Below are 16,546 nucleotides of genomic sequence, written 5' to 3' on the forward strand. Positions count from 1 at the left end.
ACATGTTACACCTGTTTTGGTTCACCTTCCACCTTCCTCCCCTCACTCCCCTGTCAAGGGACCTCTCTGTCTTAGTGGACTGAGTCCTGTTACACCGTACATCATGACATCATCACTCCACATATCATACCATACGATATACATGGAAATTCATTTTGTGAAGCCAGCATACAAATACACAATACAATACACTATAATACATTCAATATGGAAAACACTGGAAAGATGAATTAATGTACAACATCATTATTCCGTCTCTGCAGTCTACTGCCCGACCATGTATTGGTCTACATCTGTCCTATGTCCCACTGTTCAGCAGCCTGATGGCCATCGGAATGAAACTTGCCTTGCTCCTATTCAAGATTGTGTGTAGGGTCCTCTATGATGCGTTTGGCCTTGTCCCTTACCCGTCTATCATAGAGGCCCTGAAGCCATCGGCAATGCAGCCCACAGAGCTTGGACCCCAGGTTTACAGTTCTCCTGAGGATGCCCTTGTTGGCTGCTGACAGCCCAGTGAACCAGGCCAGGACACAGAAAGTCAGCACACTCTCTATATGACAGCTGTAGTAGTTGGAGAGTATCCGGGTGTTGACATTCAGTTCTCAGTCTGTGCAGGCATTGTTGAACATTTTTATAGATTTTTATTGAGTGTTGGCATTAACACTTCTTCCTCAAAGCAAAGAACAAGAGAGAGATTTAATTAAAATGCGCAATTGAGTTTGGTGTTCCCACAGCTTGTTAGGCTTGAATAATTGACGTGGCTGCTGAGTTCCTGGAGGAGAGGGAGAGAAAGAGAGCGAGAGAGAGACTGAGACCAGGGAGCCCATGTGCTTAGGTAATGGTGGGATCTAGTTATACTGGGGCTAGAACCTGAGACTAGCAGTTTGAAACCTGACAGGGCGCTGTAAATCATGTAGGAACAAGGGCGGAGAGGGAAACAGAGCCCAGGAGGCGGCCAGTAGAACTAGAGGCTAATGTGTCAGTTAGCTATCTGCTACTCACACTTACCGGCACTGGCTCCTCGCTGCCTAGCCAGCACAGCAGGTACTAACACTACTGTATCATCCTCTTACTGGGTCACACAGACTTGAAAATATAACTTGAAAAACTTGAAAAAAAAATAGACAGAATAGAGTGGACAACGGATACATCTTTGCTTGAGATTTACTAGGCTAGAGCTAGTTGCGTTGTCAGTGGGACCAGGGGTTGAATTGTGTAAAAACGAGTTCGAAATTGACTTTCACAGTCTCATAGCGAGGTAGAAGTTTAGTCATGATGACGAAACTCTCATCTGAAAATCATCTTGTAGAGTATGGTACCCATATTAAGGCAGCCTCAGTCTCAGCAGGTTGTCCTACTATAGACACCATAATGCCTAGAGCTACATTTTGAGGGAATTTGCACCACTTATAATCAATTGAATCACTTAATTGTAATAGAGCATTTAAGTCCCAGTCCTTCATCAAACATATAGTAAAAGGAAATGGTTTAATCAGACATATACTGTTGTTGATCATCAATGTTGGACAACTGCTGTAATTTTGCTTTCTGCAACCTCTTACAGGTTGACACATACAGTGGGGGAAAAAAGTATTTAGTCAGCCACCAATTGTGCAAGTTCTTCCACTTAAAAAGATGAGAGAGGCCTGTAATTTTCATCATAGGTACACGTCAACTATGACTGACAAATTGAGAAAAATAAATCCAGAAAATCACATTGTAGGATTTTTAATGAATTGATTTGCAAATTATGGTGGAAAATAAGTATTTGGTCAATAACAAAAGTTTCTCAATACTTTGTTATATACCCTTTGTTGGCAATGACACAGGTCAAACGTTTTCTGTAAGTCTTCACAAGGTTTTCACACACTGTTGCTGGTATTTTGGCCCATTCCTCCATGCAGATCTCCTCTAGAGCAGTGATGTTTTGGGGCTGTCGCTGGGCAACACGGACTTTCAACTCCCTCCAAAGATTTTCTATGGGGTTGAGATCTGGAGACTGGCTAGGCCACTCCGGGACCTTGAAATGCTTCTTACGAAGCCACTCCTTCGTTGCCCGGGTGGTGTGTTTGGGATCATTGTCATGCTGAAAGACCCAGCCACGTTTCATCTTCAATGCCCTTGCTGATGGAAGGAGGTTTTCACTCAAAATCTCACGATACATGGCCCCATTCATTCTTTCCTTTACACGGATCAGTCGTCCTGGTCCCTTTGCAGAAAAACAGCCCCAACGCATGATGTTTCCACCCCCATGCTTAACAGTAGGTATGGTGTTCTTTGGATGCAACTCAGCATTCTTTGTCCTCCAAACACAACGATTTGAGTTTTTACCAAAAAGTTATATTTTGGTTTCATCTGACCATATGACATTCTCCCAATCCTCTTCTGGATCATCCAAATGCACTCTAGCAAACTTCAGACGGGCCTGGACATGTACTGGCTTAAGCAGGGGGACACGTCTGGCACTGCAGGATTTGAGTCCCTGGCGGCGTAGTGTGTTACTGATGGTAGGCTTTGTTACTTTGGTCCCAGCTCTCTGCAGGTCATTCACTAGGTCCCCCGTGTGGTTCTGGGATTTTTGCTCACCGTTCTTGTGATCATTTTGACCCCACGGGGTGAGATCTTGCGTGGAGCCCCAGATCGAGGGAGATTATCAGTGGTCTTGTATGTCTTCCATTTCCTAATAATTGCTCCCACAGTTGATTTCTTCAAACCAAGCTGCTTACCTATTGCAGATTCAATCTTCCCAGCCTGGTGCAGGTCTACAATTTTGTTTCTGGTGTCATTTGACAGCTCTTTGGTCTTGGCCATAGTGTAGTATGGAGTGTGACTGTTTGAGGTTGTGGACAGGTGTCTTTTATACTGATAACAAGTTCAAACAGGTGCCATTAATAGAGGTAACAAGTGGAGGACATAGGAGCCTCTTAAAGAAGAAGTTACAGGTCTGTGAGAGCCAGAAATCTTGCTTGTTTGTAGGTGACCAAATACTTATTTTCCACCATAATTTGCAAATAAATTCATTAAAAATCCTACAATGTGATTTTCAGGAAAAACATTTCTCAATTTGTCTGTCATAGTTGACGTGTACCTATGATGAAAATTACAGGCCTCTCTCATCTTTTTAAGTGGGAGAACTTGCACAATTGGTGGCTGACTAAATACTTTTTTTCCCCCACTGTACAAGTGAGTAAGTCTATGATGTCCTTGAAGGGTCAGAGGGACTAAATGACTGTCACGTTGCTGTGGATTGGTGTGGTGTAGAATCAGGCGCAGGAAGCAGAGGATAAGTCCAACAAGACTTTACTAGAGCACACAAAAATAATCCAAACAGCCCGGAGGCAACAGGACGCACACAGGCGTAAATAAGCGAGCGCACACACAGGTGCGAAAATACTCTCCTAAACACAAGGAGGAAGCTATGTAAATAGCGTACCGACACGGGTAGCGCAACAACACGACACGAACAATTACACACAACACTAAACTAACAACAAGGAAACTAAATAGGGTGCTAAATGAGACATAACACAAAACAGGTGTGACTAACAGACAAAACCAATCAAACAAGAAACATAGAGCGGTGGCAGCTAGTACTCCGGAGACGACGACCGGCGAAACCCGTCCGAACAAGGAGGAGGAGGCGCCTCGGCCGAAACCGTGACAGTACCCCCCCCCTTGACGCGCGGCCCCAGCCGCGCGCCGCCTCCGGCCTCGGGGACGACCAGGAGGACGCGGAGCAGGGCGCGTAGGATGACCACGATGGAATTCGGTCATCAGGGACGGATCCAGAATGTCCCTCCTCGGCACCCAGCACCGCTCCTCCGGACCGTACCCCTCCCACTCCACGAGATATTGGAGACCCCCCATCCGGCGTCTCGAATCCAGGATGGTCCGAACAGTGTACGCCGGAGCCCCCTCGATGTCCAACGGGGGCGGAGGAGTCTCCTCAATCTCAAAGTCCTGGAGTGGACCAGCTACCACCGGCCTGAGGAGAGACACATGGAACGAGGGATTAATATTATTGTAATCAATAGGTAGTTCTAACCTGTAACACACCTCGTTCAATCTCCTCAGGACTTTAAAAGGCCCCACAAACCACCGACCCAGCTTCCGGCAGGGCAGGCGGAGGGGCAGGTTTCTGGTTGAGAGCCAGACTCGATCTCTAGGTGCGTACACTGGCCCCTCACTGCGGTGTAGGTCGGCGCTCGTCTTCTGTCGACGTATGGCACGCTGCAGATGGACGTGTGCAGCGTTCCACGTCTCCTCCGAGCGCCGCACCCACTCATCCACAGCGGGGGCCTCGATCTGGCTCTCATGCCACGGTGCCAGAACCGGCTGGTACCCTAACACACACTGGAAAGGGGTTAGTCTCGTGGAGGAGTGGCGGAGAGAGTTCTGTGCCATCTCGGCCCAGGGCACATATCTCGCCCACTCCTCCGGCCGGCCCTGACAATATGACCTCAGAAACCTACCCACATCCTGGTTGACTCGTTCGACCTGCCCATTACTCTCCGGGTGGTAACCCGAGGTAAGGCTCACCGAGACTCCCAAACGTTCCATAAATGCTCTCCAGACTCTGGAGGTAAACTGGGGGCCTCGATCGGACACTATATCCTCGGGCACCCCGTAATGCCGGAAGACGTGAGTAAATAGAGCCTCAGCGGTCTGTAGGGCAGTAGGAAGACCCGGCATGGGAAGGAGACGACAGGCCTTCGAGAACCGATCCACAACAACCAGGATGGTGGTATTCCCCTGTGAGGAGGGAAGATCGGTAACAAAATCCACCGAGAGGTGAGACCAGGGTCGTTGTGGAACGGGCAGGGGCTGTAATTTACCCCTGGGCAAGTGTCTGGGCGCCTTACACTGGGCACACACTGAGCAGGAGGAGACATAAACCCTCACATCCCTGGCTAACGTTGGCCACCAGTACTTCGTACTAAGGCAGTGCACTGTCCGGCCAATACCTGAATGTCCAGAGGAGGGGGACGTGTGAGCCCAATAAATCAGCCGATCCCGGACCTCGAGCGGGACGTACGCCCGACCCACCGGACACTGTGGAGGACTAGGGTCGGTGCGTAATGCCCGCTCGATCTCCGCATCGACCTCCCACACCACCGGTGCCACCAGACAAGACTCCGGTAGTATGGGAATGGACTCCACGCACCTCTCCTCCGTGTCATACCGACGGGACAGAGCATCTGCCTTCCCGTTCTGGGACCCAGGGATGTAAGTGATCTTGAACACAAACCGGGCGAGAAACATAGTCCATCGAGCCTGGCGAGGATTCAGTCTCCTAGCTGCCCGAATGTACTCCAGGTTACGATGGTCGGTCAGAATGAGGAAAGGGTGCTGAGCCCCCTCAAGCCAATGCCTCCACACCTTTAGGGCCTGTACTACGGCTAACAGCTCCCTGTCCCCTACGTCATAATTCCGCTCCACCGGACTGAGCTTCTTAGAATAAAAAGCACAGGGGCGGAGCTTAGGTGGTGTACCGGATCGTTGAGAAAGAACCGCCCCGATACCGGCCTCAGACGCGTCCACCTCAACTTGGAAGGGTAAAGTGGGATCCGGGTGCGCCAACACCGGAGCCGAGGTAAACAGGTCCTTCAGTCTCCCAAAGGCCCTGTCCGCCTCAGCCGACCACTGCAAGCGCACCGGACCCCCCTTCAGAAGAGACGTTATGGGAGCTGCCACCTGTCCAAAACCCCGGATAAACCTCCGGTAGTAATTCGCAAAACCCAAGAACCGCTGCACCTCTTTAACCGTAGTTGGGGTTTGCCAATTACGCACGGCGGACACTCGGTCCACCTCCATCCTCACCCCTGACGCAGACAACTGGTAACCCAAAAAGGAAACTGACTCCTGAAAGAACAGACATTTCTCAGCTTTGACATACAGGTCATGCTCCAACAGTCTCCTCAATACCCTGCGCACCAGGGCTACATGCTCGGCCCGAGTAGAACTGTACACAAGAATATCATCTATGTACACCACTACTCCCTGCGCCTGCATGTCCCGGAAAATTTCATCTACAAACGATTGGAAGACTGATGGAGCATTCATTAACCCATATGGCATGACGAGATACTCGTAATGGCCGGAGGTAGTACTAAATGCTGTCTTCCACTCATCGCCCTCCCTAATGCGCACCAAGTTATATGCGCTCCTGAGGTCCAATTTTGTGAAGAACCGTGCCCCGTGTAATGACTCCGTCATGGTCCCAATCAGCGGGAGTGGATAACTATATTTCACAGTCACCTGATTGAGACCGCGGTAATCAATACACGGACGCAAACCTCCATCCTTTTTCTTCACAAAAAAGAAGCTAGAGGACGCGGGAGAAGTGGAGGGCCGTATGTATCCCTGTCTCAGAGACTCGGCAATATAAGTTTCCATTGCCCTTTTCTCCTCCTGTGACAAAGGATACACATGGCTCCGCGGAAGCGCGGCTCCTGTCTGGAGGTCTATCGCACAATCCCCCTGTCTATGAGGTGGCAACCGTGCCGCTCTGGTCTTACTAAACACGAGCGCCAAATCCTCATACTCAGGAGGAATGTGCAGTGCTGGCATCTGGTTCGGACTCTCCACCGAGGTCGCTCTACGGAAACACCCAGACATAACCCCTCACACTGAGCAGACCACCCTTTAAGAGCCTTCTCTCGCCACGAAATAGTAGGATCATGGGTAATCAACCAGGGAAGCCCCAGTACCACCGGATACGCAGGAGAGTCGATCAGATAGAGTTGAATCGTCTCCTCGTGACCCCCCTGTGTCATCATCCTAAGTGGCGCTGTGACCTCCCCAATCAACCCAGATCCTAACGGACGACTATCTAAGGCATGTACAGGAAAGGGCTTTTCGACTGGAAGGAGGGGAATCCCTAACTTAACACAGAATCTCCGATCTACAAAATTCCCAGCTGCGCCTGAATCGACTAGCGCCTTATGCTGGGAACGAGGTGCAACCTGTGGGAAACAAACAGGTAATGTAATGTGTACGACAGAAAGCTCTGGGTAAGTAGGGCGCCTACTCACCTGGGAGGACTCCCCACTGTATGACCTGCCATCTCCCTCACCAGGGGACCCTCCCCAGCACCTAGCCGCAGTGTGCCCTCCGCAGCCACACTTGGTGCAGGAGACTGCCCCCCTCGGGCTCCTACCTCTTCTCCCTCTAGCGCCAGCACCTCCAAGCTCCATCGGACTCTGCTCGGAGGCAATGGAGGGTGGAATGGGAGGCCCCCACCTGGGACGTCCGCGGGTCGCAAGCAGGGTGTCCAGTCGAATGGCCATGTCCACCAGCTGGTCAAATGTTAGTGTAGTGTCCCTGCATGCTAACTCCCTGCGGACGTCCTCCCGAAGGCTACATCTAAAGTGGTCTATGAGGGCCCTCTCATTCCACCCAGCATCAGCCGCTAGAGTCCGGAACTCCAGCGCAAACTCTTGAGCGCTCCTCATCCCCTGTCGGAGGTGGAATAGACGCTCCCCCGCCGCCTTCCCCTCTGGTGGATGGTCGAAGACAGCACGGTAGCGGCGGGAGAACTCCGCATAGGTGACTGTGGCGGCGTCTATTCCCCTCCATTCGGCGTTGGCCCACTCCAACGCCTTGCCGGTGAGACAGGAGATGAGGGCGGAAACGCTCTCGTATCCCGAGGGCGCCGGGTGTATGGTGGCAAGGTAGAGCTCCACTTGTAATAGGAACCCCTGACACCCGGCAGCGGTGCCGTCGTACGCCCTCGGGAGCGAGAGCCGAATCCCACTGGGTTCCGGTCGATGGACGGGCTTGCTGTCCGGTGATGATGGTGCGATAGGTGGGGCTGTGGGAACCCCGCTGGTTTCCCATCGACGGAGGGTGTCCATGACGCCCTCCAAGGCGTGCCCGATCTGGTTGATTCGGTGCTCTTGACCAAGGAGACGCTCCTCCATGATGTCGACGGGTGCTCCTGCTGATTCCATGTGTAGGTGTGTAATTCTGTCACGTTGCTGTGGATTGGTGTGGTGTAGAATCAGGCGCAGGAAGCAGAGGATAAGTCCAACAAGACTTTACTAGAGCACACAAAAATAATCCAAACAGCCCGGAGGCAACAGGACGCACACAGGCGTAAATAAGCGAGCGCACACACAGGTGCGAAAATACTCTCCTAAACACAAGGAGGAAGCTATGAAAATAGCGTACCGACACGGGTAGCGCAACAACACGACACAAACAATTACACACAACACTAAACTAACAACAAGGAAACTAAATAGGGTGCTAAATGAGACATAACACAAAACAGGTGTGACTAACAGACAAAACCAATCAAACAAGAAACATAGAGCGGTGGCAGCTAGTACTCCGGAGACGACGACCGGCGAAACCCGCCCGAACAAGGAGGAGGAGCCGCCTCCGCCGGAACCGTGACAATGACGAAACACACCGTGCCAACGAACAGTTAAATGCAGTGGGTGGTCGTGCTATTGCCTGTAACCAGAACATCGGCCATCATTTTCTGTTCATTTACCAACGACTCTACGTGTTGAGTGGCACCCAGCAGGTGGACACTCATTTCTTTTAACCATTCGTGTGTTTTGTCCTTTACAGAGAGTCATCCAGCCACCTGTAATCAGACCCTCAAACTTAACTGACACTCAAATTGTTACCTATACACTCATAATGATTAGGTGCACGTTAGGACACGTCTGCCAACACCTCTTGTAGTTATACCCAGACAGCACGGGCCTCCTAAAATGGCCTCCATTAACTAACGACTAACCAGTCAAATAGTGGACTGTCTCTTATTATCTGATGCATTTGGAAAAGTTCACAAAGTGCCAGTCTTACTGTGCACAGCAATACCATTAAGTAATTGTCAGGGTGGGCCTTTACAGCACCTTTCAGATTGAGGTGTAGTCTCGTCTATAGTACAACCATGCATTATCACTAATGCAATTTGGCCTTGGTCTACTTACTGTAGTCTAGCCTCCTATTACAACCAATCACCTGTTCTCACTATTCTTGATGACTGATCAAGATTTCTAACACTGGCGAGTGGAGGCTGGTGGAGGGAGAAATTGGGAGGATGTGCTCCCTAATTTTCCCCTCCATCAGCCTCCACTGGAGTAGGAATGGTACCACACTTTTGTATTTTATTTATTAAAGGTGCAATATGCAGAAATCGATCCGCCATGTCCTGGTAGCTAAAATTCTAATAGTTTGCCTAACTAAGTTTATGTGACAAAACAAGCAGTCATCATGTAGAGAATCATTGTACCATCTAAACCACTGTGAAATATATTTTCCATAAGAAAAAATATTGTTTTTTGAGCTGTTTGAAGCCGGTGTACAAAACCAAAAGTAAAAGACACAAAAATGAAACTTAAGAACGGAAAGCATAGAAATAGAACAGATCTACCACTTCTTAGACTTGCTTTCAATGAGAAAGACAGATCTATAACTAACATTTCTATATGAAATTGGTCAGGTCGCCCAAAAAGTTACATATTGCAGCTTTAAACATTTATTTAACCAGGAAGTCCCATTGAGGTCAGAGGGCAGCAGGTAGCCTAGCGGTTATAGCGTTGGGCCAGTAACCGAAAGGTTGCTAATTCGAATCCCCGAGCTGACAAGGTGAAAAATCTGTTGATCTGCCCTTGAGGAAGGCACTTAACCCTAATTGCTTCAGGATCGCTGATGCCGTGAACCCACTCTCCAAGGGTGTCTCAGGGGGAGTTGGGATATGCACAAAAAAAACATTTACATTTCACATCTCACACTCGTACAGATTACCCACTTGTACATGCAGTAAAGCAGGACAAATATAAGGACCCCCTATTTGACCGTTGAGGTCACAAGCGAGACCAGGCCAAAATGGGTAGCTCAATAAAAAACACATAGAACATTCAACAGTAAATGCATACATAGCATAAATATCCACATTTCGCAACCCCTTTCAACTGAACCAAAGGCACTGACTTATGCTATGTCATCAAACTATTGAGCAAGCTGACTAAACCATAGAAATCCATCTAAATGGAATCCATATAGACAATTCCCTCAACCCAGACACCGTACATCTATCAATATGGATGATCCATGATGTGTGTCATTCAATGAAAAAGAGGGTGCTATTTCTCACTGTCTGACGAATGTCTTAACAAAGCAGGACTAAAGCCTTGTGATAAAAAAGAGGCAGTGCTGTCGTCAGTTGCATTATACATGGGATCCTACACGGAGCTCACTGAGCCCATTGAGTCATTCTAACACGCGGCTGAAACTTTTATGGCATTCATCCCTGTATAGACAAGTATCAGGTGACTTCCACAGACTAGATTGGTTCCCAATAGAGACAAAGAGGAACAGCAAGGGAACAAGAGAGAACAAAGAAAATTGATGTTTTTCTAAATGTTGCACGCACTGACCGAGTAACCAGCGACTAGGGAATTTGCACAGTGCAGGGGGACTCTAACGTCCACCTTCATCCGTGGGTACTGCCTGTTTCGTTCCCACCGGCCACCGCATCAATTTGTTATTGGCGGTGGAGGATGGGGTGCACATTAAAGTTTCAGATACTCTTAATCAGTAAGGTGAGGTATGACCTTTTTGTTAACAATGAAGCGAATGCATAAATTATTGAACCATTGCCTGTGAGGCAAGCAAGGACTGTATAGGTTGTGTCAGAGTCAGACCAAGCCTCTTCAGACCTACGTACAGGCCTAATGCATGGTGTCAAGTCCAGGGCCTGTGTGTGCTCGGTAGACCAATTTATCCCATCTCGTAAATGTATTTTGGTCAACATTAGCCTACACTTACAAGCATCATTGGAGGACCCAGTCAAATCTCCCTGGAGGCCAGGCTTGAGTTTCAACCTACTAACCCTAGACAGGGAATCGGGCCCATAGATCGTAGGGGTCAGGACAAATAAATGTTATTTTGTTGTGTTGGGTTTTCAGATTCAGAACTTTCAGGTAGAAATTATATAGTTTGATTTTCTGCCTCTAACCCTACAATATAGATATAGATCTCATCACAATATTAAATGATCGATTTTCGTTAAAGTTCCCCTTTAACTTGAAGCACATAGAAATCTGTAACTTCAAATCAGTAACTTAAACCAATTAAAACGTGGCTGTTTTCAAAAGATTCAGTCTCTGCGAATTGATAGCATCTTTCAGCCTATAAAGACACATCAAACTCAAGACTTCATTCCCCTTTATTAACCATATTACTTGGATCTTCACAGAAATCCCCTCAGTGCTTCTATATGATCCAAGGGCCTTCAAAAGGGGGGCCGTCGCCAGTTGCCCATCCCTGGCGTAGATTTAGCCTAAATTACATTATCTAAGAAACAAACAAGAATCTAGTTGCTGTTTTAATACTGTGCAACTGAACACATAGAGGATATGCTGCAACTACATGTGTAGATTACCCTTTTTTGTAATTTGTCTCCGCAATATATTGTAGGAAATACCCCGTGTAAACTGAATACACTAAAGTCCAAATAACATTTAATGCCATGCTTTTGAATCTAAAGTCAAACAAACATCGTTCAGTGAGCCACATCCATTCACCTTTGTATCAGCAAAGGATCTTGTTTGCTGACTGACATTTCCCCCACATTTGCACTGTCTGTGTCTACGTATCCCTGGGCATTATCTCACCATCACAGTTGCCTCTCTCTCTCGCTCTCTCTCCCGCTGCCCTTGAGCCATGATAATCGGCAGAGGATGGGGTGCACATTAAAGTTTCAGACAGACTTAATCAGTAAGGTGAGCCTGACACTCTTTTCTTGGTATGAAATTTTGGTGACAATGAAGCGAAGGCATCAATTATTGAACCGTTGCCTGTGAGGCAAGCAAGGACTGTATAGGCTGCGTCAGAGACGGACCAAGCCTCTTCAGTCCTAGGTCCAGGCCTACTGCATGGTGTCAAGTCCCCGGGACTATGTGTGTCCTCCCAGTAGACCCACTTATCTCATCTTCTAAATGTCTTTTGGGCAACAACATTAACCTACATTTCCCAGCATCATTGGAGGAGCCAGTCACATCTCCCTGGAGGGCATGCTCGAGTTTCAACCTACTAACCCTAGACAGGGGGCTTGTTCGACATTGCGTCCGACAGTGCAGTTGACTGCCGACTGACTGATCCACAACTACCCTTGCATCATAAATAACTGCTCATTATTATTTGTAGATCAGTCAGTCACCATTTACCCACAATGCATCATGGATTTGATGCTCTCGAACATGGCCACTGTCTTTTGGTGAACATTAACCTACATTTCCCAGCATCATTGGAGGACCCAGTCAAATCTCCCTGGAGGGCAGGCTCCAGTTTTAACCTACTAACCCTAGACAGGGAATCAGTCCCATAATTCGTAGGTGTCAGGACAGACAAAAATGCTATTTGGTTGTGTTGAGTTTTCAGATTCAGAACTTTCAGGTAGAAATTATATAATTTGATATTGTGCCTCTAACCCTACAATAATATAGATCTCATCACAATATCAAATTATCAATTTACGTTAAAGTTCACCTTTAACACATAGAAATCAGTAACTTCAAATCAATAACTTGAACCAATTCAACTTTTCAGCTGTGAAAGCGGCATGTGCAGCAAACACAATTCAAACTGGCCGTTTTCAAAATGATAGCATGTTTCACAGCCTATAAAGACACATCAAACTCAAGGCTTCATACCCCTTTGTTAACCATATCAATCAATCAATCAATTTTATTTTATATAGCCCTTCTTACATCAGCTAATATCTCGAAGTGCTGTACAGAAACCCAGCCTAAAACCCCAAACAGCTAGTAATGCAGGTGTAGAAGCACGGTGGCTAGGAAAAACTCCCTAGAAAGGCAAAACCTAGGAAGAAACCTAGAGAGGAACCAGGCTATGAGGGGTGGCCAGTCCTCTTCTGGCTGTGCCGGGTGGAGATTATAACAGAACCATGCCAAGATGTTCAAAAATGTTCATAAGTGACAAGCATGGTCAAATAATAATCAGGAATAAATCTCAGTTGGCTTTTCATAGCCGATCATTAGAGATCTTCACAGAAATCTAACCATATTGCTTAGATCTTCACAGAAATCTCCTCAGTGATGCTATAAGTGACTGATACCTATTGGCCTTTTGGGGAGTTGTATTGAATACTTAAAGGGATACTTCAGGATTTTGGCAATGAGGCCCTTTGTCTACTTCCACAGAGTCAGATTAACTTGTGGATACCATTTTTATGTCTCTGCGTGCAGTTTGAAGGAAGTTGCTAGCAGATACTCATAGACTTCCAGTCATTGCACTTGCACTAGTTAGCATTGGCTCGCGAAACTACCTCTAACATCCTTCATACTTGACACAAAGACATACAAATGGTATCCACGAGTTCATCTGACTCTGGGGAAGTATATAAAGGGCCTCATTGCCAAAATCTCGAAGTATCCCTTTAAATCTGTCCTTACAGTGTGTGCACACACACAAAACCCCTCTTTAGCCTGTTATAATCACAGATTACTGACCAAAATGTGTACCTGGAATAAAAACATGAATGAATCGTAGCTCAGTGTTTTACAGAGAGTAACAACAACATTGTTGGCCTCGGCCAGGGTGAGAGTCTATAGTCTTCTGTAGTGTAGGACAGAGGGCTATGTACTTTTATTGAAGATATTTAAGAATGAATAGCCTAGATTTAGCCAAAATGACATTATCTGAGACAAACAATAATCGAATTGCTGCGTTAATACAATTGAAGATGTGTAGGACATGCTGCAAATACATGTGTGGATTACCCTTTTTGTCATTTGTCTCCGCAATATATTGTAGGAAAATATATTTCATGTCATGCTTTTGAATGTAAAGTCAAACAAATATTATTCAATGAGCCACATCGATCCACCTTTGTATCAGCAAAGGATCTTGTTTGCTGACTGACATTTTCCCCACATTTGCACTGTCTGTGTCTACGTAGCCCTGAGCATTATTTCATCATCACAGTTGCCTCTCTCTCTCCCGCTGCCCTTGAGCCATGATAATCTGCTTGATCTTGTTCCCCTGTCCCCACGCAGCAGGCAGAGCAGTCCTGGGTCATGTTCATTGGGCGTGCAATGAAAAACATTTTTGCAACGGAAAACTAAACTAAGCATTTCCCATTGGACAGGTTCAGTCTGTTTCAGTCTGTTTTCTTGTGTTTGGTGCTTAATGACCATGACCCTGTTGTGTTCCATTTCCTTTCTGTTTATCAGTCATGGCTGCTGACCCCACAGGGGTCATCGCTCGGTTTTGTTGTGTTCCCCGCCCGGCAGCTTGTGTTACCCACTGGCTTCCCCAACCTTGTCCCCCTCCCCCTGACCCGCACTTCCCCGAACACTTACTCTATAGGGTCACAGATTGAAAGGCAAGTCACAGAAGATGACTCTATTGCTGTGTGTCTCTGTCTTTCTCTCTTTCTTTCACATTGCACGCATGTATGCACACACACACACCATTATTTTCTTCTCTGTGTGTGTCTCTCTCTCCTGTGGTCCTGGAGAGCAGATACCGGGGAGATTCCCTCTGATAAGGTAGTGTGATCCTTTGAACTAAATAGCCTAGCCCACTGTCCTGCTGCTAGTGATGTACTGTATGTTTGGCCTGATTGACATGTATCTGATTTATATACTGTAGTTGTAGTAGTGACTTCCTGGTCAAATCTAGCGTACAACTACAAATATCTGGCTTGGTCCCATTGCTGCACTCTAATTACAGTACAGTGTAGTGGCATGCCGGTAATTTCATTAGAGATTAAATACTGTTTGGGAGGGCAGCAGCTGGCGAATGAGTAGCCAGGTGTGATGTAGGGTGTGGTGTTATGGTGCTCCTGTGTCCTTAGAAGCCCATCTAAACAGACTGTTGGGAACAGGTCAGGAATGGGATGGGCAGAGAACACAGAGACAGACTGTTGGGAACAGGTCAGGAATGGGATGGGCAGAGAACACAGAGACCGACTGTTGGGAACTGGTCAGGAATGGGATGGGCAGAGACAGACTGTTGGGAACAGGTCAGGAATGGGATGGGCAGAGAACACGTGTGTGTTTTAACATGGTGTGTTAGTCCTCTCTTTTCCTGATGGTGCATTATTCTTTTACTGTACAAATTATTATTATTTTTATATATTTTTTCATGCCATTCTACAGTGTACCTGAACATTATCAGTTGTTTTAATATTACTGTATTTGAGATAAGAACCAGAAATTAGCCATTATTACCACATGCTTTTGTATATATCAGGCAAATTACAGGACTGAAAAAGCATTAACCATGTCTTCTTGATGTTTTGTGTCTGTGAATTTGTTATATGCACAGTCACAGGGTCTAACAGATACTCCCCATATAAAGCAGGTCCCCAGCAGGTAATGGGGGCGTGGTTGAAATGCCAAGGCAAATTGCCAGCAGGAATTAAGTCTGATGAAGCATGGTGCCCACGCCAGTGTCTATTGTAGCCTACATATAGTATAGCAGAGTGTGTCTGGCGCTGGGTCTCTAATGGTCTGGTACACTGGTTGTCTCAATACAAGGGTGTGAACTATGTTCTGCCAACGGCTGCTCTCTATAATGGCTAGGTTCTTGCCTCAATGTTTAGGTTTCTGAGCAAAAACATGCCATTTAATGGCGAGGCTCTAATATTTTGGGTGTCTGCTTTACTGTAATACAGGGTGTTGTTTCTTGGTGGTTACTAGTTCTAATCCAATGAGCATCTTAAATGCAGAGATTAAGTTAAATGCATGCAGGTGCACAGAGCAGTGACATGTTCTCACAAGTAATAATTTATCTTTGAGTGTCAACACTGCTTGTAGGTGCAAACCTAATCAAAGAGCGTCTCACGCCTACTGTATCTGTCAAGCAAATGATACACAATAACATACAAATGAACTGTCTCACACCTTGTCAATACAATTGTGGGCCAAATCCTAACAATCAACACCAATCATGTATTGAGTTCAGGGGGAGATTGATGTGAATCCTGTGCACATGTCTCAAGGATTCGGTCCTGTGTCCTTCTCTGGCCAGAGAAGCACCAAGGTTCAGACAGCTTTATTACAAAGGTGTCACACGATCCTGCCATGGTGACACTCGGGTGTCTATCAAGGTCACCTCCTCAGGTTTCCCTCCTAATCACACACACTGTCCCACTTCTCCTCACATCCGATACCACCTTGTCTGTCAATCAACCCACTGCTGATAGTTGCTGAATTAGATAAGGTGAAGTGAAGCCTAAATGAGATGTTTTAGACAGGTAAGGACGCTACTCAGATTGCTTACCGAGAGGAATGATTTGCTGTGTGCAAGATTCAAATCAGTATGTGAATTTAAATGTCAAAATGTTCCCACTGAGGTTTTCACTTGGGAACACCCTTCCTATCAATTCCCCCCAATTCTAGCGCCAGTCTGTTTGTGCTATCATACCAACTCCCTGTCACCTGCTGTGATGCCAAAACGTTTGGCTTGACAATGACATAAATGGAGTAGGCTACAACACAAACAGATCTGGGACCAGGCTACCACAATTCCACCTCTGATTATACTGTCATTGGCT

The sequence above is a fragment of the Coregonus lavaretus genome (assembly GCF_964263955.1).
Source record: "Coregonus lavaretus genome assembly, chromosome: 28".
NCBI classification, from domain to species: domain Eukaryota; kingdom Metazoa; phylum Chordata; class Actinopteri; order Salmoniformes; family Salmonidae; genus Coregonus; species Coregonus lavaretus.